At 34.4% G+C, this 20,326-nt stretch overlaps 1 protein-coding gene across 8 annotated transcripts in view; it reads left to right on the top strand.

The window, feature by feature from the left end:
- The window catches only part of CNKSR2 (connector enhancer of kinase suppressor of Ras 2), a 258,494-nt gene that overhangs the window by 74,519 nt on the left and 163,649 nt on the right, over positions 1 to 20,326 (top strand). The gene's annotated exons all lie outside the window — the stretch shown is intronic.

The following is a 20,326-nucleotide window of genomic DNA, read 5'->3' as shown; positions in this document are numbered from 1 at the left end:
CAAAATTAAATTAATACATTTGAATAACAATCTGAGACTTCTGCTCTAAGACACCATTAGTTCCTTATTAGTACGACTATAGTTTCATTTATATAGGTATACATACAAACAAATATACATAATAGCCTTTAATTATCACCTTAATCATTTAAATGATCTATTTACATGACCCAGTTTTTTTTACTTTGAATATTATTTAAGCCAGGGACTCCAAATCAAATGTGTTCAGTAGTGCAGCAGCTGATATAAATGTCCTGGCATAACATGGAGAAGTGGTAGAGGAGTGAACTGACTAGTACATATCCTGCAAAAATTTGTTTAAATCTAATAATAAAACACATCTGAGAGGTGTGAGGCTAGCGACCACCACTCTGTGTAAGCCTCATGTCAACCTATTGCTGCTACTGCTGGTACTTTCTCAGGGTGCCATTTTTTGTTAAACTATCCAGTGATGCAGAAATAGGGAAAGCAGAGGATAAAATGTGATGATACAGAAGATTATTGGGGAAATTCATGATTTAATTTATCCTTCTACTCTCTGTCCTTTATGACGAGGGATAATTTTCTTATATTGCCTGTATTTTCTCAAATAAGAAAAATTTTTAATACAATCTTAAATGTTTCAGTATAGTTTCTGTTGTACCATATAGATTTTATTAGCACCATTTCTGTGAAATTGCAGGTTTATAGAAAGGAGAGTAAGTTTATGACTTTTAATTGTGGAATACAGCAGACATTCATCAGGATTATATCATAGCAGTAAGAAAGTAACTCACTGCTGTTAGTCACAAACATGGATGAAGATGATAAACATTTTATCAGCCTTGAAATGCTGTTGTCTCACTACATGTCTTCATATTTGTTATCAGTAAATTTTATTTCTGAATGTCAAAGGTTTCAACTGGATATTAGGGAGAAGAGTGGCATTTTAGGGCAAAGGTCAGCAAACGTTTTCTGTGAAAAGCCAAATTTTAAGTATGTAAGGTTTTGTAGGCTTTAATGATATAGGCTATATGATGTTTGATCCAAGTATTCAACTGCAAAAGCAGCCGCAGACAATGTGTAAGTGAAATCAATGGACATGGTGATGTGCCAATAAAACTTGTTTTACAAAAACAAGCAGCAGGTTGAATTTAGCCCTGGGCCACAGTTTGCTGACTCATGTTCTAGGGCTATGCTAGTCCAGTGTGGTTCGTGGGCCAGTAGCATTATCATCACACAGAAACTTGTTAGAAATTCAGATTCTTGGCACACACTCCAAATGTACTGTGGGGAGTGCCCAGGAATCTGCATGCTTACTAGTTTTCCAGGTGATTCTGATTCTCATACACTGTTCTAGGGCATAGGAATGAAAGAACAGTAATATAATCTATGGGTAATTTTTCTTGTAGATCTGTATTGTCAGTGACATTTCTTCAAAAATATGTTTCTAAAGCTGTTTTTTTTAAAGCCATTAAACTTGACCAGAGATTTGAGATGTGGATAATGGACTATTAGTTTCTTCCCTTTTACCATGAGAGAAAGAAGTTTTCTCTGCTTTAAGGGTACCTACTACACAGTATTTGTATGATAATCATTCATGGAACGTTGGATATGTGTTCAGTAGCAATCTATATGCCAACAGTCATAATAATACAATAATTATTATTATCCGCTACATGACAAGATCTGTGATAACTATTATATGTATTACTTAAGGTTTTCATTTATACGTGAGACCCAAAATAATTGAAATACTGTGGAATTAAATGGGAGAATTGAGTTTATTTTTCAACTTTTTAAACATGAGAAACTCATACGTATTATCCATTCTATGAGAATACAATCCATCTGATGTCACCTTCTAAAATAATGTCATTTCCATGCATAATTATGACAGAAAGTGGATGTTTTTAATTTCTTGTGTCTCCTTTAAACATCTGGATCTGGATGGCCAGTTTAAGGTTAACTTTTGAGTAATTGGCCCACTCTCTGTTGCCTGGTAAACAAAGACTGCAATTCTAAATGGCAACTCTGATAAGTTTTCTTGAAAATCTTGAAGGAGAATCAGGTGTATTTATTTTCACTGAATTTATTCATACTTAATGTTTTCCCATATCAAAAGTAGATAAACAAAGTGATCTTTAAAAAAAATTACCTTTCTTTTAACTTTTACCGTAGAGTGAAGTCAAAAGTGGAAAGTTTTCTATGTTTAGAACTCACAGGTTCCAGAGCATACCTCTGTCACGCTAACCTTCAAATGTTACATTACGAATGGCTGAAATGATTTTCAGTGACTTAAAATTTCCTGTAGAGGCATGTGCAGGGGTGGAAGTGCAGTTTGTGTAAGATAGGACTAACCCACCCATTCTGCTATTTTAAGAACCTACCATCTAAGTAACAAGTGATGCAGTTTTTGTTTCCAGAACGTATGAACACCTGCTATAGACCTCTACTTCATAGAAGACATATGCCATTCTGATATTGCCCTCAGAGGCTTGTTCATGCTCATAACAGGACCTTTTAACAGCTGCACTGTTTGGCTCAACATTCTCTTTAGGAATCTTACGTCAAGGCATAATGGGTTTAAGTTTTGCTATTTACAGATCAGGAAACATTAGGTAGAAGAGAGAGAGAGATACTTTTACAGATTGAACTTTAAGTACATTCTGTCTTGACCAAGTAATTGAAATACTCCAAGTATACAGAGGACATAGAAGGACTTTCTGTACCCTTGACCACTGTACACTCTGTTTTGAAGAGGATGCCTTGCCCTTCTTGGGAAGAGGATGCCTTGCCCTTCTTCTTGCCCTTCTTTTGAAGAGAATGTCTTGCCCTTCTTGGGTAGCAGAAACATTACCCATTTCTGTTTTTTTTAAAGTTCAGTAGCTCATGACATTTCTCACAGTTCCTTCTACCTCACTCTCATTTTCCCATCACATGTCCTGTTCCATGTGTCACCTTTAAGATGCTTCCAAACAGAAACTTCTCTGTATATGGGTGTTCTTGGTTCTTGCCTTGCCTACCCCCTCCCAACATGTTACCTGACTTGATACCTTAATTCACTTACTTTAACGAGGTCTTTTATGTGGTACCTTAAAGGAAATATTAGTTGTAAATTTCTCTCAATAAAATACATCTTCAGGGCTTCCCTGGTGGCGCAGTGGTTGAGAGTCCGCCTGCCGATGCAGGGGACACGGGTTCGTGTCCCGGTCGGGAAGATCCCACATGCCGCGGAGCGGCTACGCCCATGAGCCATGGCCGCTGAGCCTGCGCGTCTGGAGCCTGTGCTCCGCAACGGGAGAGGCCACAACACTGAGAGGCCCGCGTACCACCAAAAAAAAATAAAATAAAATACATCTTCATGACATTCTGATTTAATCTACTTATAAGTATAGAATGGATCACTTTCAGACTAGTCATCCCAAAGCCCAGCTCCAATTCTGTCGCTTTCAGCGATTTTCCCCTAATTTCCAAATTGATTACAAATTCCTCTTTGGAATTCAAAGGACTCCAAGTAAGGTTCTAACATAATTTCAATTTTATCTTCTAGTACTCCTTTGTATCTTAATTGTACTCCAGTTCATGTAGATGAGTTATTGTTGGTAAAATAGATCTTGCAGTTTCATCTTTTTATGTTGTGAGGCCTCCTCAGAACATGTCCCATATATCTTTTTATCATTGCCTGTCAAAATTATGTCCCATCCTTTAAGGCCTCTAGGAAATGCCACCCCACTCATGAAACTTTTACTATTTCTCATAATTGTTTGTATACCCCCTACTTTGACCATTTATATTTAATCAACCATGGTTGATGTGGTTGCGATTAAATTAAATATACCACCTTGCTCTTTGTCTTCTATGTCTCCAATCTGGTCTTTGTTCCTTTTTCTGTATTAATTATTTTTTATGATTACAGTTTGTCCCCTTTGTTGACTTATCAGCTACAATTGTTTGTTGTATGAGCAAAGGTAGAAATCCCTTAAACTTACTTTACATGCATTTTACATCTTGTCAGTTATATTCTGCTGTGAATCATAATTATCTGACTTCCATTAGACTGTTATCTTCTTGAAAACAGGAACAATGTTGTGCTCATTACTTACTTGTTAAAATAAATTGACCTGAGCCCCAGTTATCCCATGTAGTTAGCACATACTCATTTATACTCTTCCGGAAAAATCTAGAATTAAATGCTTAAATCATTACTTATTTTTATTTCAACTCCAGTGTAAAAGCTGCAGTTCTGTCTCTGCTACTCATATGAAGAACCCCAGAGATATCCAGAGACACCCATCACTTTACATCTCAGTTTATTCATTAATTAAAATAAAAATATTGATCCTGATAACCATTTTCCAGTGCTAGAATGAAAGTGAACGAAACTTCTGAAACACTATGCTGTTATATAACACTAACAAAATTTATTTTTTTAGAGGAAACTTAATTGTAGGCATGATATGAATGTTTGTAAATCATCTCTTAAATAATCTATTATTTTTCTACTGTTGTGTGATGTCATATCTTTGATACCAAGTCTTTCTGGGCTCTGTGGTCTGTTGCTCCCTATCTTGGCAATAGGAATGAGGATGGTAATTAAAATGATGAAATAAAACAGTTAAGTGTTTGCTTCTTGATGATGAAACTACAGGTGATTTTAGTTTATTTAGACTATGTTTCTGTATTTTTCAGATTTTCTAAAATGAATTTGAGTTATCAGAAAAACAAAATGAATGCTATGTACATTGAAGAAATACTACTTTCAGTTTGATGAAAGCACAGCATAGATGAATACTTATTATATTTTAAAATAAATTACGTAGTTTACAAACAGTCAGTGTCCATCTAATGGTCTCATTCAGCCATTAAATACACACTAATCATCTCATTCACTTGGAATTGTATGCAGTATCTAAAGACAGAATTAAACTTAAGCTGCCAGTAAAAGAGGCCAACTTGAATAAGCAAAGTGTAGATTAAAAAAAAAATATCTAGGGCATGCATTTATTACCAGGCTTTCAAGAAATCTCATCTGAACAGTTATGATGATAGTTATGCTTTGAAATATGCTGTACTTCAAATTATTTTCACTCAACTTTAATTATTTTTATTCCCTTTGAGCAAGATGAGATGATCAATATCTAAAAATAAACTGTCACAAATAGCTTTTCTTTTCCCTTCTTAACACAAAGGAGTGGTACTATGAAGTAAGTGGAAAGTGCTTCTTGATATTGGCTACTTATATTTAAAGTAATGCAAACATTAGAGGAGAAAGAGAAATTTCTTTTAACAAGCTCTGTTTGGAAGAATTTATTTAATCTTACTGTATCTGTTTTTCTTATTTCCAGATGTGATGGGTTTAGACAGTTATAGTTGAAGTCTTTTAAAGAGATCCTTCCCCCCAACACCTCTTCCCCACATAAGATATAATAACACATTTGAGAAAAAAGGGAAACTGGTTTTAAAATCTTAAATGGGAAGAATTCTCACAAAGAACTGAAGCTTCAGATATTTAGAGCACTGTCAGCACCTGAAACAGAAAAATGAGACAGGTACCCACGCACTTCTTGTCAGCATTGAAATAATTGCCATGATGCCTACCCTAATGAGTATCAGCTTAACCTAAAATTATTCTACTGCACCATTTAAAATTTTTTCCAGTTCAAACACAAAAAATGATTAATTAGATTGTCACTAGTTAAGAAATGGGTGCAAAAGTATCGGTTTGCAAGGTGAAACTTTGGTGGAACTTAGAATACTTGGGGCAAGGGACGGAGGGTGGGGACAATGAGTATTGGGAGATTTGAGGCTTAGCCCTGTTGTTTCATGAGCATTTCACCTTGGACAAACCATCTATAAACAGAAATAATTCTATCTATTATTGTGAGAATCAAATTAGATGTATTAAAAATGGTTCACAAATGTGAAGTGAAAAACAAAAGTAAAGTATTATTAATTATAAAATGGATGAGAAAAAGACTTGATACAAAGAACTAGAATAACAAGTTTGTTTTAAATAATAAATGTACACAGATTTTTTTCTCCATTTGGTGTTAGTTTTCTTCAGCTACATATACAGTGAAGGAGATACTGAGAGAAAAATTTCAACATGTGAAACATTCTAAATCAGATTTTGAACTGTTAAATGCAGAGTGAAAACTTCCTTTTTTGTTTATTTAAAAAAATTTTTAATTTAATTTGTAAGTAAACTTTTTATTTTGAGATAGTTGTAGATTCACATGCAATTGTAAAATGAAGACTTCCTTTTAAAATTCAAGTTCTGCTGATATACTCTTACCTGAAATGGTCCCTTCTAAATTATATATTATAAAATGTTCTTGTGTTTTCTCATGGGCTTGCTCGTTTTTCATCCTTTTAAGACTCATTTTTCCATGTCCTTGAGTATCACTGATTTTCTGGATAGTGTTTGAAACATACTTCTTTCCCTTACCATTCCCAGCTTAAAGTTAGAAAAAAAAAAAAGGTCAATAGTCTTTCACCTAAGATGGTTATAAATAATTTTTGAGAAGAAAAATACAAAGAAAAGAGAAATTTTAGAAACCTTTCTAAAAACATCAATCTATTTTAAATATGTGATTTTTTACCTACTGCATGGTCAACAGTTTCCTTTCCCACCCTCTAAAATTTGAAGAAATAGCATGTACTGTTCAAAACATCTTAACTGAGAGAATCTTCACTGAGAACTGGAAGTTTTTTTAGATGTTGAAAGAGAGCTTTTATGGTCCTAGCTTGTATTCGTTCCGTTGATGTTGTATGCCATCTGTGTAAAGGTTTGTATGTAGCACGCTCTATGCTCCTCTAATTTCTATATTTTTTTATATTATAAAAGCAGTGTAATATGCTTTATAGAAAAATTTAGAGTAATGAAAAGAAAAAAAACATTGCTTGTAATCTTTCCACCCAAAGAAAATGCCTGTTATCATTTTGCTTGTTTTACTTGCCATTTTGTCTGTTTTCATCTATATACACATATATATTTTCAAAATGGTCTTTTTCATTTAGTATTGTGCCATAATTTTTTTAATTTTACTGCATAGTTATTAGGTCTTTTGTCCTTTAAAAAAGTTTATAAAATAATAATACTCATTAATTTAAAAAATACAGAAAACCATAAAGAAGAATAGTTACTGTCATCCCAACTTAAGCACCAGAAACAACTGTGCCACTGCTTTGGTCTTTCCTCTAATAAATATCTTTACTTAAGTTGTTATTCTGATTTTATGACAGTTCATTTGTTTGATTTTTTTTTCCATATTTAGCTGTCTGATGTATTTTGTTCCTTTCTAACTCTTTGTTCAAGAAAATGGAAAAAATAGTCTTCAAAGGTCAATAGTGGAAATGGTTCTTTTTGATGGACATCTTCCTCTAAATTATGTGTGTGTGTGCTTTCTACTCATTTTTGTTACCTTTACACCATTTTGAATACATATCAGTAAAAGTAAACTATTTATGAGTTATTCTTTAAATATACATTTTTAAATAAAAATATAAGTGAACATATTGAGTATATAACCCTTTTAAAAAATATTCCTGCTTGAATTTGATCTAACCTGTTTTATCTTAATTGGGTTGTTATTTACTCAAGATAAATACCCAAGAGAAAATAAGAGCTTTTTTAGGACTTAATTGAACTGGTATTTGTGGTTTAAATTGTTAGGGCATGTATTTATAAATAGCAAAAAAATAAAATAAAAGATTACACAATTTTGTAAAAATAGCCTTAGAAATGATTTTTTTATGTTTTATTAAGAATTTAAGCAAGAAAATTTGGCCTATGAGTTTGTTGACAATACTATCATATTTTACTTTATTATGTTTTATCTATATGAATATTATGTCCTTTACCTTCCTAGTTGACACTTTATATTATTTACTCTTACCTTTTATGGCAAAATAGGTTAGTGAGCTTTGATATAAAGTAGATCTGAATTCATTATGGCTCTGCTCTTTACAAACTGTATGAACTTGGACAGATTACTTCATATCTCTGATAACTGTGTCTTTATTTGTAAAGTGGATCACCACCCACCTTGTTGGATTATTGTAGGTGAATTTATGTGAATATTGGAAATTGATCTAGTTCATGATCTGGCATTTTAGTGGGTGCTTAATAAATGGCAATTTTAGTTACCTTGTATAGCAAAAGATCTTTGGAAACTCTCTCAGTTAGTTTGTTGTTTCACACAAAATTTAAAGGAGTGATTCTCTGCTTACTTTTGATACTGAGGGGCAATGAAGAAAGACCTTTTTTCTACAATGAGTGATTTTTTATAAAGAATTTTGGTTTAATTTAGGATGATTTTAGAATTTAAGGCAAATCGGTAACTATATATGTTTCATATTCTGGATGATATTTTGAAATGTCCATGTTCAAATGGAATACAGAAATTAATTTTGGTTACTTGTGAATTTGCCATCCCTATCCACATATTCAAGCAACCTAGAGTTGAAAATGGAAAACTCAAAACTTGTAAAGGTAAAAGGCTAGTGTATAATTAATAGTCAGTCTTACAGAATGTGTGTTGTAATAGGGATATTAAGATTCAAGTAGTAGTGAAGTACATGTAAAGTTCTAAAATGGGGATATAAATTATACAGGGGTAGGCAGGCTATATTCTGTGGTTCATGTAGTAAGTATTAAACCATATGAAAGCTCAGCCAGGATAGTCTATCATTCATCTCAAACACAGCTTTAAATATTATTTTTGCTGTATTTTCAGGGTTAGTGTTTAAGCCTTCCTGAATCAGACATTCTAGGTGACCTGAAAAATGGACTTGGGCTCTTGGGATTTGAAACTGGTACATTTCAGACCAAAAACGAGGACAAACTTTATATGTAATTTTTAAACAATATGAATTACATTACTTAGCATACCTGTTGAAGGCAATATGAAAGATACTGTTTTTTTTATTTTATATTTAAGCAATATATTTTAGTTCAATACGCAGTCCTTTAAGTTTTCTTCAGTTGTTTCGGTTGATGATGAATAAGCAAAGCCATTATCTTTTTAAACTTTTCTTTATAATCCTAACATAATGAATCAGGAGTTAGATATAGAACTATTAGGCACAGTACCCAGATAGCTTGAGGACTATTTTTCTGAAGACAAATATAAAACTAAAAACATATAGAGGGCTTCCCTGGTGGCGCAGTGGTTGGGAGTCTGCCTGCCGAGGCGGGGGACACGGGTTCGTGCCCCGGTCCGGGAGGATCCCACATGCCGCGGAGCGGCTGGACCCCTGGGCCATAGCCACTGAGCCTGCGCGTCCGGAGCCTGTGCTTCGCAACGGGAGAGGCCACAACAGTGAGAGGCCCGCGTACCGCAAAAAAACAAACAAACAAAAAAACATATAGAATTTGCAAAGCTGAGATTATGCTGTGTATATATGTCTGTATCCCTTTGAAGCCCTAGAATATAGCATTATAATCTGAATAGATATAAATACACAAACAGAGAGAAAGAGAAATCCTCATTCTTGATGTTAAAAAAAAACATGATTATTGGTAGCTGCAAATTTTCTGAAGGCTCAGACTGAAAGGTAAAGAAGAGTGATGAAATTATTACATGATAATAAGACTTTAGGAAAGCATCTTTCTGACACTTTTTTGTGAAAAATAACTTTAAAACTTACTATATATTATATGAAAATGAAATAGGCTGTTTTTATAGGTTTATTCTTTTACAAACCTAGACTATATTGCATGTTATCTGAGCATCTTACCAAAACACTTTTAAAGATGTAGATAGTATCACCATTAATAATAACAGAAGAACTAGATGTGTGGTGTAGTATACTAATTAAATTCTTTTAGATAGCAAATGACAGGATACTGTTTCTCAGACATCTGTTTTGTCACTATTACATTTCTAAATTTATGTAATATTATATATATACACAAAAGAATGCATGTCATATATATGTTTTGAAGCATAAGAATAATCAGATACTCATAAATTGGCCATTGAATTTACTAACTAGAACATTACCAACATTGTCTTAGTTATAACTGTGCTCCTCCCCATCTCATTACCCTGCCTCTTCTCCGGGTGTTTTTTTTTTTTCATAAAATAGTTGCATACATTTTCTAAACATCTCATTTAGTTATGCTTGTCTTTGTGCTTTATAAAAATAGTATCACTCTGCATATTACTTTTTTCACTTGATGTATTTCTGAACTCATTCATGTTTTTTTAGTCACTGTAGTTCATTCACTTTCACTTCATATAATACTTAATTGTGTGTATATACTCCAATGTGTATCCATTCTCCTGACCATGAATATTTGGATATATACTTACATTTAGTTATGTATGTAGGTGAGTAATTGCTGGCTTATACAGTATACACATGCTCATCTTTACAAATGTACCACATCCTGTTCCCAAAGTTTTATTGCTTATTTATGTAATGTACTTTCATTGTCTTCCTACCTTCTGAATTACTATATTTTGTCTTATTATGCAGTTCACCTTTTGAGAGGCTTTTAAAATTTTCTCACAAAGACTCCAAGAAGATAGAACTTTTACCATTATTGCTATATTATATATAAGGAAACAGATGTAGAAAGATGGGTTAGGTGATTCTTAACCCTTGTAGGTGGTCAGTTTTTCAGAAGAGAATCCCTGATATGCTCCCATTTGTAATGTATTGTGATGATTCTTTTTAAAGAATCAAGCCAAAAGTAATACTAATCCATTTAAGAAAAGATTTGCAGTGGTGAATGCAAGTTGTCTGCCTTTTGCACCTCTGTGTCTCCAGTGCCTGGCAAATAAATGTCTGTTGAAAGAATGAAAGGATTAATTTTCCCCGTAAAATTTCACGTAAAAAAGGGTTACAGGATTTTAAATGTAGCTGCTGTAACTGATTCTGATGCTGATGAAAACCTGAGAGAGAACTAAACAGAGTTGATAAAATCCCAGTATATCATGATTATTACAGATACAAAATTAGTCCTTAAAATTTTAAGGCTGCTTCTTCCTATTTCTTCTCATTTTAATGCTTGTAACTCCAGGGAGATGAGTTGGGAGAGACAGTGGTGATGGCACCAGTCTCCTTGTGAAACTGGTAATGAGCTAGTGAATTGGGGAGGGGAGGGGAAAGGAATTATTGTGGAGAGGATCAGAAGCTTGGAGGGGAGGGCTGGTTTTGGAGCTAAAAAAGGTTCCTATTACTGTCCAGTCTGCTTCCCACCCTCCCCAAATAAATCCATGTGTGCATTTCTGAGTAGCATTTAGAATGCTTTTGTAGCTTAAAAATTCCAATTTTGATCTGATAGCAAATTTAGAAACCTGAGCCCTAAAGGAATATAGAACATGATGTTACTGGACTATGCAGTGCCATAGCAGGAGTTATCAAAGTACCTAAAGGGAAAAATCAAAAGGTTTGATTAGGTAACTTTATTGGTTCTGGTTCTGCAAATATTTTCTTGTGTATCTTGCTCTTATTTAAGTGCTATCTGCAAAGTTTTTAATGCCTTTTGAAATGTCTACCCTAGCACTATTCAGCAGTTATTAATACCATAACTATTAATTTCCTTTTCAGTGTCTCACTCTTTTCCACAGCCCTCCTCACGCCACTAAATATCTCACTAGGCCTCCTGTTTCCTCCCATTTAAACTGTCTGCACAAATGTTCTCCTGCCCTGTCTCCCCACAAAGATTCTGAACTGCCTTTTAAAATTGAAATGTATTTGGCCCTTGGCTCTTCTGTTCATCTTTTTAACCCCTCCCTCAAACCACATCATCTGGATAAATCCTATTCCTTATGACATTTAAAAAGTATTAGCAAGAAAAAAAGGGCTATATAAAGTGTAATAGGCAGGCGATAGTATCATTACTATTTTGAGGTTGGCAAAATGCTTTTACAACATGTTATCAGATTTGTTCCTCACAATAATCAGGTGAAGTAGGTAGACCAGATGTCATCCCAATTTTGTAAATGAGTAAATGGAATTTTAGAGAGGGACCGTGACATAGTCAGTTAGTGACATGGCCAGGACTCAGATCCAGGTGCTTTGACATGGTTTTCATACTTCTTGCTCATTGTTTCTCAAGTTTGGCCTCATCTTAGAATCAAGTAAAGAACTCTTTATTTAAAAACACTGATATCTGGGTCCCATCCAAGACCTATTAAATTAGACTCTCTGTGGTGGGGTTGTAATCAGTATTTTTTAAATGATGCCTCAGTTGATTCTAATGTGGAACCAAAGTTGATAACAACCGTGATATAGTCACACTTTACTGGTTTAGTATGAGATGAACGTGAGGTGGGAAGAAAATGTATGTGATCAAGAACAGTGTTTACCAATGGTTGGTCCATGGACCATGATTCACCCAGGGAAGCTTGCTAAACATGCATATTCCCTGGACTTCATCACAGCACAGTATGAATGACTGAGAACTATGGATCAGGAGGTTCAACTATTGATAGGTGATATCAACCCAGAGCCCACACTTTTATAAAAGAGACTAGTTAAAGTTTTGAATTTACAACTGTAGTTATCAATTCATAGGCTATCTGTGCCGTACATGCATATCCAAAGGGATTAGACTTGTCCTTTGAAACACCAAATATAAGTTATTAACAAAAATGGTCATTGTGCATTTGTAATAAGGGGAGAACCAGTGCTAGAAACTAGTGTGGTGTCAACAGACAGAGGCAGGAACTAGAGTTACTAAAACAAGAAGGAATAATAATAACATTTTTAGCATTTATTATGAATTATATTATGCCTTACATGGATTATATCATTGAATCATTACACGAAATCTATGACATAGATTTTCATACTTACATAAGATGAATGCAGCAAATCAAAGAAAATATAGAGCTACTAGTTACAGGCACTGATTTTCTGAGGCATTTTGCCCTGCTGCTGAAGTAGTTTTTAATAACCCAGGCCTCTTGGGTTGGGTCAGAATAACCACCAACATCAGATAGGTAATTCAGATGAAATTAGGCCCTACCACAAGTGAAATAATGGATTGAAATTGTAATTGATAGTGGCAGGTTGAAGAACTGGTCAGAATTAACTAATTATGGCAAGTGAGCATGAATCAAACTTTAAAAAATGAGGCAAAAATTCTCTAAAATACAAGATGGGAAAAGACTAGATTTGCATGAAGGTAGCAGAATGTAGTCTGAGGTTAATTGTGAATTACACTGTGTGAGGAGTGATATAGCACCTCATATTTCCTGAAATGAAGAGGTACGGTATGTAAAATTCATAGAGTAGTTACTGCATTAAACTCTGCGTTGGTTAGGTCTTCATTTGCTTGAGTGTTCTGTATCTCCCTCTTTTATGGAGGATTGTATCAGTCAAAGTAAGCTAGATTATGCTGTACTAACAACCTGAAAATGTGAGTGGCTTTTAATAATACTCATGTCCAGTGGTCATGTTCCATGTCCATCCTGGGTTGCTATAGCTGTTCTCCACATCCTCTTCACTTCAAAGCTCAGAGTAGCCTCTTCTTGAACACTGCTGGCAGAGGGAAAAGAGAGCATGGTGAACTATGTACTGGTTCTTAAAGTTTCTGCGTGGAAATAAGACATAGCACTTCGGCTCACATTTTGTTGAACAAAGTAAGTCATAGATCCATGGCCAACATCAGTGGCTCCAGGAAGTTTACTTTTCCTTAAAAAAAAGAAAGTATATATTTAGAAATCATAATACAAATCTGCTACAGTAATGAATCTCTAAAAAATTCCAATATAGCATTATACCAGAATTTTAAGGACAACAATGTTTATTTGAATATAAGGAAAGAGACAATAAAATTAGGTGCTGAAATTTTAAATATCAAGAAAACAGCTTGGTAAAGGTTGAATTTGAAGAATTTCTTATTTTCCCTCAATGGTGTGTTTGTATGCATGTGTGTGTCTCTTGGTATTTTAAGTATAATCTACTGGAATATGGGGTGGTAGGTTTGGTGGGAGGGGGAGACTTCTCGAATTTTTTCAAAGCATAAAATTCTGCCTTATAATCATTCAGTGTTATGACTAGGAAACACTAAATGGATACTGATTTTGTGTAATATCTATTGTGAAGGTGTACCACGTTAAGCCTAGATTTGAGCTAATAGTATTACTCGGACAGTTTAGTATTGTCTAGGATTTAAATATCTTATCATCATCAGTGATCTATAAATATTTATTGAGTGCCCAGGTAAGTGGCACTTTTTCATATGTTGGACACAGTTACTGAAAAGAAATGGTTTCATTTTGTCCAAGAAAGTGCATTCTAAGTAGATAAAAAGGACAAAGATACATGAGCTTAAGGAATTTTGTAAACTAATACTTAGAATTTGTTTCACATATAGTATAACTTCCATTTATTTTCTGGCAGCCAAGTGTATGATGTTGAATTGAAGAATTAATGTTTAATTCATATGTTTATTTGTAATGGGGTGTGGTATTTATCTTTGCTTGAACTCTTTAGTTGAATTTGTCACAAGGGAAAAATTGTCTCCCAATTTTAGACCCTATAGATTTTCTTTTCATTGTGATATGTTAGATGGTCATTACAGTAAGTAACTTGAACATGTGGAAGCTAGAGAGACTTACAAAGAAATTTTAGCTTCATTGAATGAATATAAAATTCTTGATATCTTTTGCATAATATGAATCTTCATGCTGAGAAAGGCCCAATTATTTTTGTTGAAAATATCTGCTGAGATCATGCAGATTAAAGTTTAAAACCAAACTCATGTTTAAAGTTATTTTAAAACTGTGAAACTCTATTTTTGTACAAAATAGTATGAAGAGACTAAGTGTACTGTACTAGTTTGTATAGCAGTTAGTTTTGTTTTAAAAATATGGCTTTAAAAGTTTCATTGTTTTACACGTAACCTATAAAACCAGTGTTAAATATTTACTGTGGAATATGAAAATAGAGAATTAATGGAAGAAAATAATCATAACTGATAAATTCACATTTTATTTATAGAGTGTCAGAGCACCTTGAGAAATTAAAGAGACAGTGCAGTTGAATATAAGATTCCTTCTTTGAAAATATTGACAATCTAATGGGAAACACTAAGACTAACATATAGATTACTGATGGAAACATAAAATATGTACAGTTAGTAGTTATCTGATTGGCCATTCAAAATCATTTAGGTCTTGACTCAAGACATGCAGAATAAACAAACTTGGTTCATAATGGGGATTAACTCATTCACTGCCCCTTCAAGTTGTCAAAACAAAGCTATTAAAGTTACAGGATCACAATCTCACTCTAATGAGTTTTCTAGTCAATGGTACATTGACTTGACATTTTTACTTTTTATGCCTTTTGACAGTTCAATCTTGAAAAGCCTCAGTGGTTTTTGCATTTGTTGGAGAGCCACTTAGATGCTGAAAAACACAATCAGACTCACTTCTACTTGTACCCCCAAGTCTCTATATGCTAAAAGATTAGTTTCCACACCCTTTCAACTGTTGGAACATTAGTCTTTCATTGTCAAGTGGAAGGCGAGAGTGATTAGAGTCAAATGGGGCTTCATTTTAGATGACCTCCTGGGGGAGAACTGGAGCAGTATTTTGAAGAGGAATATGATCCAAGATGCAGAAGAATATGGTTATGTTCACCAACAGAAAGACTAGGATGGCCTCTAAGGTCGTGCCCACTCACACATTCTCCTCCCATTCTTTGTTAATTGCACTTTTTATGTTACAACTTGTAACCTTATTTAACCTAATGAAAATCTTAGCCAATTCTTTTAAAAACTGGTCATTTTAAAATTTCAACAGATACCATCCTTCATGAACATTCTTCTTCTCATTCCAAAATCACATCAGAAAGACTAACAAGTATGTGGTCATTGAGTCAGTCACAACGGTGAAGGGATTGCCAAGGAGGTAGTTGTGGGGTTATTGTACCTCTGCCTTGTTTGCCAATGACATTTATCTGAAATTAGAATGAAACTGTGGCGTTTTGATAACACGTTCAGGAAGGATGTCGATGCCTGTCTATTCACCGTGGACATTCTTCTTTGTACTCGGGACACTCAGTCAGCTTTCTGTCTCTGATGAATCTTAATTTAGTTTGGACTTTTATCTTTCATCCATTGCAAATCTTTTATCACTGGCACTGCTTTCTCTGTGCCCACAAAGCTATGTGATGGGTACTTTGGATTCATTTTCATGCTTTTCCATATATTACCTTACAAAGAGAATTGGTGTCATTGTACTGTGTGGCTACTGTAGATATCATAGTAGACTGGAATCTGCCCTTTGCTGAAGGAAAAAAAAACTGAAGGATCTGGTTAATGACTGGGAATTAAATCCCTTTATGTTTTCTTCCCAGATATTGCTCTTACTGTTATTTGTTTCTTGGTAAATGGCTTCTCCAACTGTTGGATGGACTATAGTATATTTCTCTAGACCTGCACTGCTGTCTAACATGGTAACCACTAGCTGCATGTGGCAATTTTGGGGGGTTTTTTGGCCGCACCTCGCGTCTTGCGGGGTCTTAGTTCCCCGACCAGGGATTGAACCTGGGCCACAGCAGTGAAAGGGCAGAGTCCTAACCACTGTACTGCCTGGGAATTCCTTGCATGTAGTAGTTGAAATGTAAATTTAATTAAAATTAAGTAAAATTATAAATTCAGTTCCTCATTTGCACTAGCCACATTTCAAGTGCTTAATAGCCACACCTGTCTAATGACTATTGAATTAGATAGCACAGACATAGAATATATTATTATAACTCTATTATCACTATAAGTTGTATTAGATATGTCTCTGTAACACCACTTTCTCCATTTACTCCTGACCACACAACTAACTCTTCCTCCATCTGGCTCTTAAACATAAGCATTGTCTGATCTTGTCCTTAGCTATCTTCTCACTACACATATTCTTTTTTGATGAATTCATTGTTGTTTGTTTTTCTTGTACCTTTAATTGTCTGTTTAATGTAAATATTTCCCAGATCTGGTTGTATTCTAGATCCACTTCAGCTTTTTCAGCTACTTGCTGGACAGCTTTGTATATGTCCTCTCAGCAACTTCTAATTTTATATGCCCAAAATAGAATTATTTTATTCTCCCTAAATTCTCTCCTCCTATCATCTCTACAGCGTTATTCATCCATTAGCCCTGGGGTAATGTTTAAGTTTCCTCTCCCCATTATTCTCTGTATCTAATGAATCAGTCGCCCAGTTCACTCATTCCTGGCTACATGTATGTCATCCACCTCTCCTCATCTCCCCTTCCACCGTCATAACCTCAGTTCAAGTCCTAATTACATATCACATTTTCTATTGAAAAATTATTCCGACTGACCTCCCTGCCTCCAGCCTTTCTCCCTTCCGAATCCATGCTTTCTTCCTCATCATTTTCGTAAAACATACGTTTGATCACATACTTCCCATACTCACACATCTGTGAGCACTCCCTTGTAGCAGAGTAAAGAGCATACTTATTCATCCTCCCTAGAGTTGAAATGTCTACTTGGTATGTCTAGAAAGGTACACAACTTTCCAGGTTTCTTCCATCTGAGACCTGGCACCAAAGTTACTCCTGTAACTAAAGGAAAGGAATAAGAGGAAAGGAACTATGAGAAAAGGAACAAGAGATGTCTATTTGAGTTGTTAAGCTAGACCATAGAGTTTGAACTCTGCTCCCACCCCACCCCACCTCACCCCTGTATCCCCCCAGCACACACACACACACACACACACACACACACACACACACACACGCTTATCATTCACATTGCTGTTTAACACCAACCATGGCACTAGGTAAGCTACCCTGACTTCAACCTCACCCAAATGAAAGTCACAAGAAATTGTCAATCGACTGAGTTAAGTCTTTGCTACCCTAATAGAATGGGTCTTCAAAATAGATTGTTATACAAAAATAAAGCTTTTATTCCCTTTAAAACAACAAAATTCCTCCAGCCTATCATTAGTAGCTCTCCACAATATGACATGTTTTTCTAAGCTTTCTTTCTCACTGCACTCACCCCACATACCTTACACTCTAGCCAAATTGGTTTGCTTACTCCTGATTGTGCCTTTGTTCAGTGTGTTCACATAATTTGGAACGATCTTTCCTCATGAACCCCCAATTTCCAGATTTAAAAGCTATTTAAGACCAGCTAAAATATCATCTCTTCCAGAAGGTCATTCCAGAGTTAACAAGTAAGGATTTATCTCCTTTTTAGGGGGATCTTCTGTTAGCATTTATCTTGTTTACGTTGTATTATTATTTGAATAGTTTCACCTACTTCTCTACTAAATAATGAAATAATGGCCAAGGACCAATTTTAATTTATCTTTGATCACGCAATTCCCTGACAGTGAATTGCATTTAGAAGATGCGAAAAAAAAAAATTGTAAGCAAAGCAATATTTTTTATATTATTTGTATAAATGTACTATAATATATGTACTAAAAAGATACAGATGAAAATTTATAGCATTTATAGTTATAAAGTTCCATGGAATAGTATATAACATTAGAGACATACACTATTTCTCTTCACTCTCTCTTTATGTATTCAATATTAATAACTTCTGTACTGTTCTTGTGACTATCTATAATACACAGTTGATGAGAAATATTACTTGTACTGAGCATCCTAATCCCCAGGTGACAAAGTATTCAACATTTATGGTAAAATATTTGATGGAATTTTTTAATGTATTCTGCTCAGTATAGCAACTGGATCATTGTTTCACAGAAAGGGTAACTGATTATGATCCCGTGTGGGTGATCTTATTTTGCTAAGAAAAAAAGGGATCAAAACTGAAGAAACACTCCTCTTTTTTATGAATATTGTCATATTAGGAATTTGGGGCATTTAAATGTGCATCACATGGTTTGTATAAGCATTATATGTAAAAAGGATAAAGAAGAAATGCAAGTGTTATTTTGCATGTACAGTAAAAGACAGCATGAGCTACTGAAGAAAATTCCTGGGAGTATATAGTGGCATAGCTCTAAATCCAATTTTAAAAATCTAAATTTAATCCTAACCTAAAAATAACTAGAACGTCAGAGGTGTGCCTTTCCATAGTATGAATAAGTTCATAAAATGGAGATTTCTCCCTATGCAGTGCGATTTTATTTTTAAAACTTGAGGGTATGACCTTTTGGGGAAAGATTTGGCCCTAAGTGGTAACAAAACCCACACTTCAGAAGCAAATACTTTAAAATCACAATTTGATGGAAATAAAATAACTTACTGATAAGATGACTCCCTCAAAGTACCTAGGGCTATATAAATATTTAGCACGATAAAATGAACTCCAAGAAATTATAGCTTAACTAAATAGAACATAGTCATTTAGTTTCTATTCTTCTCCCTAATATAAAGCAGCAGGTTAATATGTGCTTCTTGTGTTGTTCTGCTTTATTGTTTTGTTTTTTTTTATGCTGTGTCTCAACCTTTGTGAAAGCCTTTGGTTTTCAATAATGAAGAGGCATTCTGGCTGAAAGAAGGTAGAGATACAGACAAGTAGAAGCAGTATTCAAAGTAGTAAGCTATTTAAAGAGAAATCAGTTTACTAGCAGGAAAAAAGAAAAACCAATCAATAAATTGGGGGAACGTGTAACCAAAACACAAAGCTCTGAGAAGCTGAGAACTGTTTAGAGTGAGCTAGCAGATACTGTTTTTAAAGCAGTTTACTGTTTTATGGATTCTATATATTTGATCATTTTTGGTTTGATTTGGTTTGGTATTCTTCTATCACATGATATCCTATGAAATAGAATACGTATTTCTCAAAATATTATCTTTATCAAAATCATCTTGAGGACCCGTACTCTGGATCTACTGAATCTCTATTTCTGGGGATGGACCTAGGGATCAGCATTTTAACCCACTCCCCCCAAGTGATTCTCACATGTATACAGAAGTAAAATCTGAAAAATCACTGCAGTAGCTTAACTGTGTTTGGGTGTACTTTCATTGCTTTTGCAGTAATGCCTTTATTTTCTTTGCCTAAAGGACCTACTTTTTTCTAAGACCCAATTAAAAGCCACCTTTCCTGATTTTTTTAAGGCAAAGTTAAAGTTGTTTCCTCCTCTACTTCCCCAGCCCCATGATCCTGCCTTTATTATAGTAATTATTGGTGTCCCAAAAGTCTTAGTGCATATTTAAGCTTTAATAACTTCACATATATAAATATGGTGCCGACATCATTTGAATTTTAATTATTTCAATTTCTTTTACAATCATTTAGTTTTATATCAAATGGTAAGTTTTTAATTTTAATATTTGTGTGTGACAGTTTTTTAGACCCATGGAAATACTCGGCCACCTTAGTCACCGGATGTAGCTCCCTTAGACTTTATCTTGTGGGGTCATCTCAGT

Source organism: Delphinus delphis, chromosome X (assembly GCF_949987515.2).
Source record: "Delphinus delphis chromosome X, mDelDel1.2, whole genome shotgun sequence".
Lineage (NCBI taxonomy): Eukaryota > Metazoa > Chordata > Mammalia > Artiodactyla > Delphinidae > Delphinus > Delphinus delphis.
This window is presented reverse-complemented; position numbering and strand designations above follow the sequence as displayed.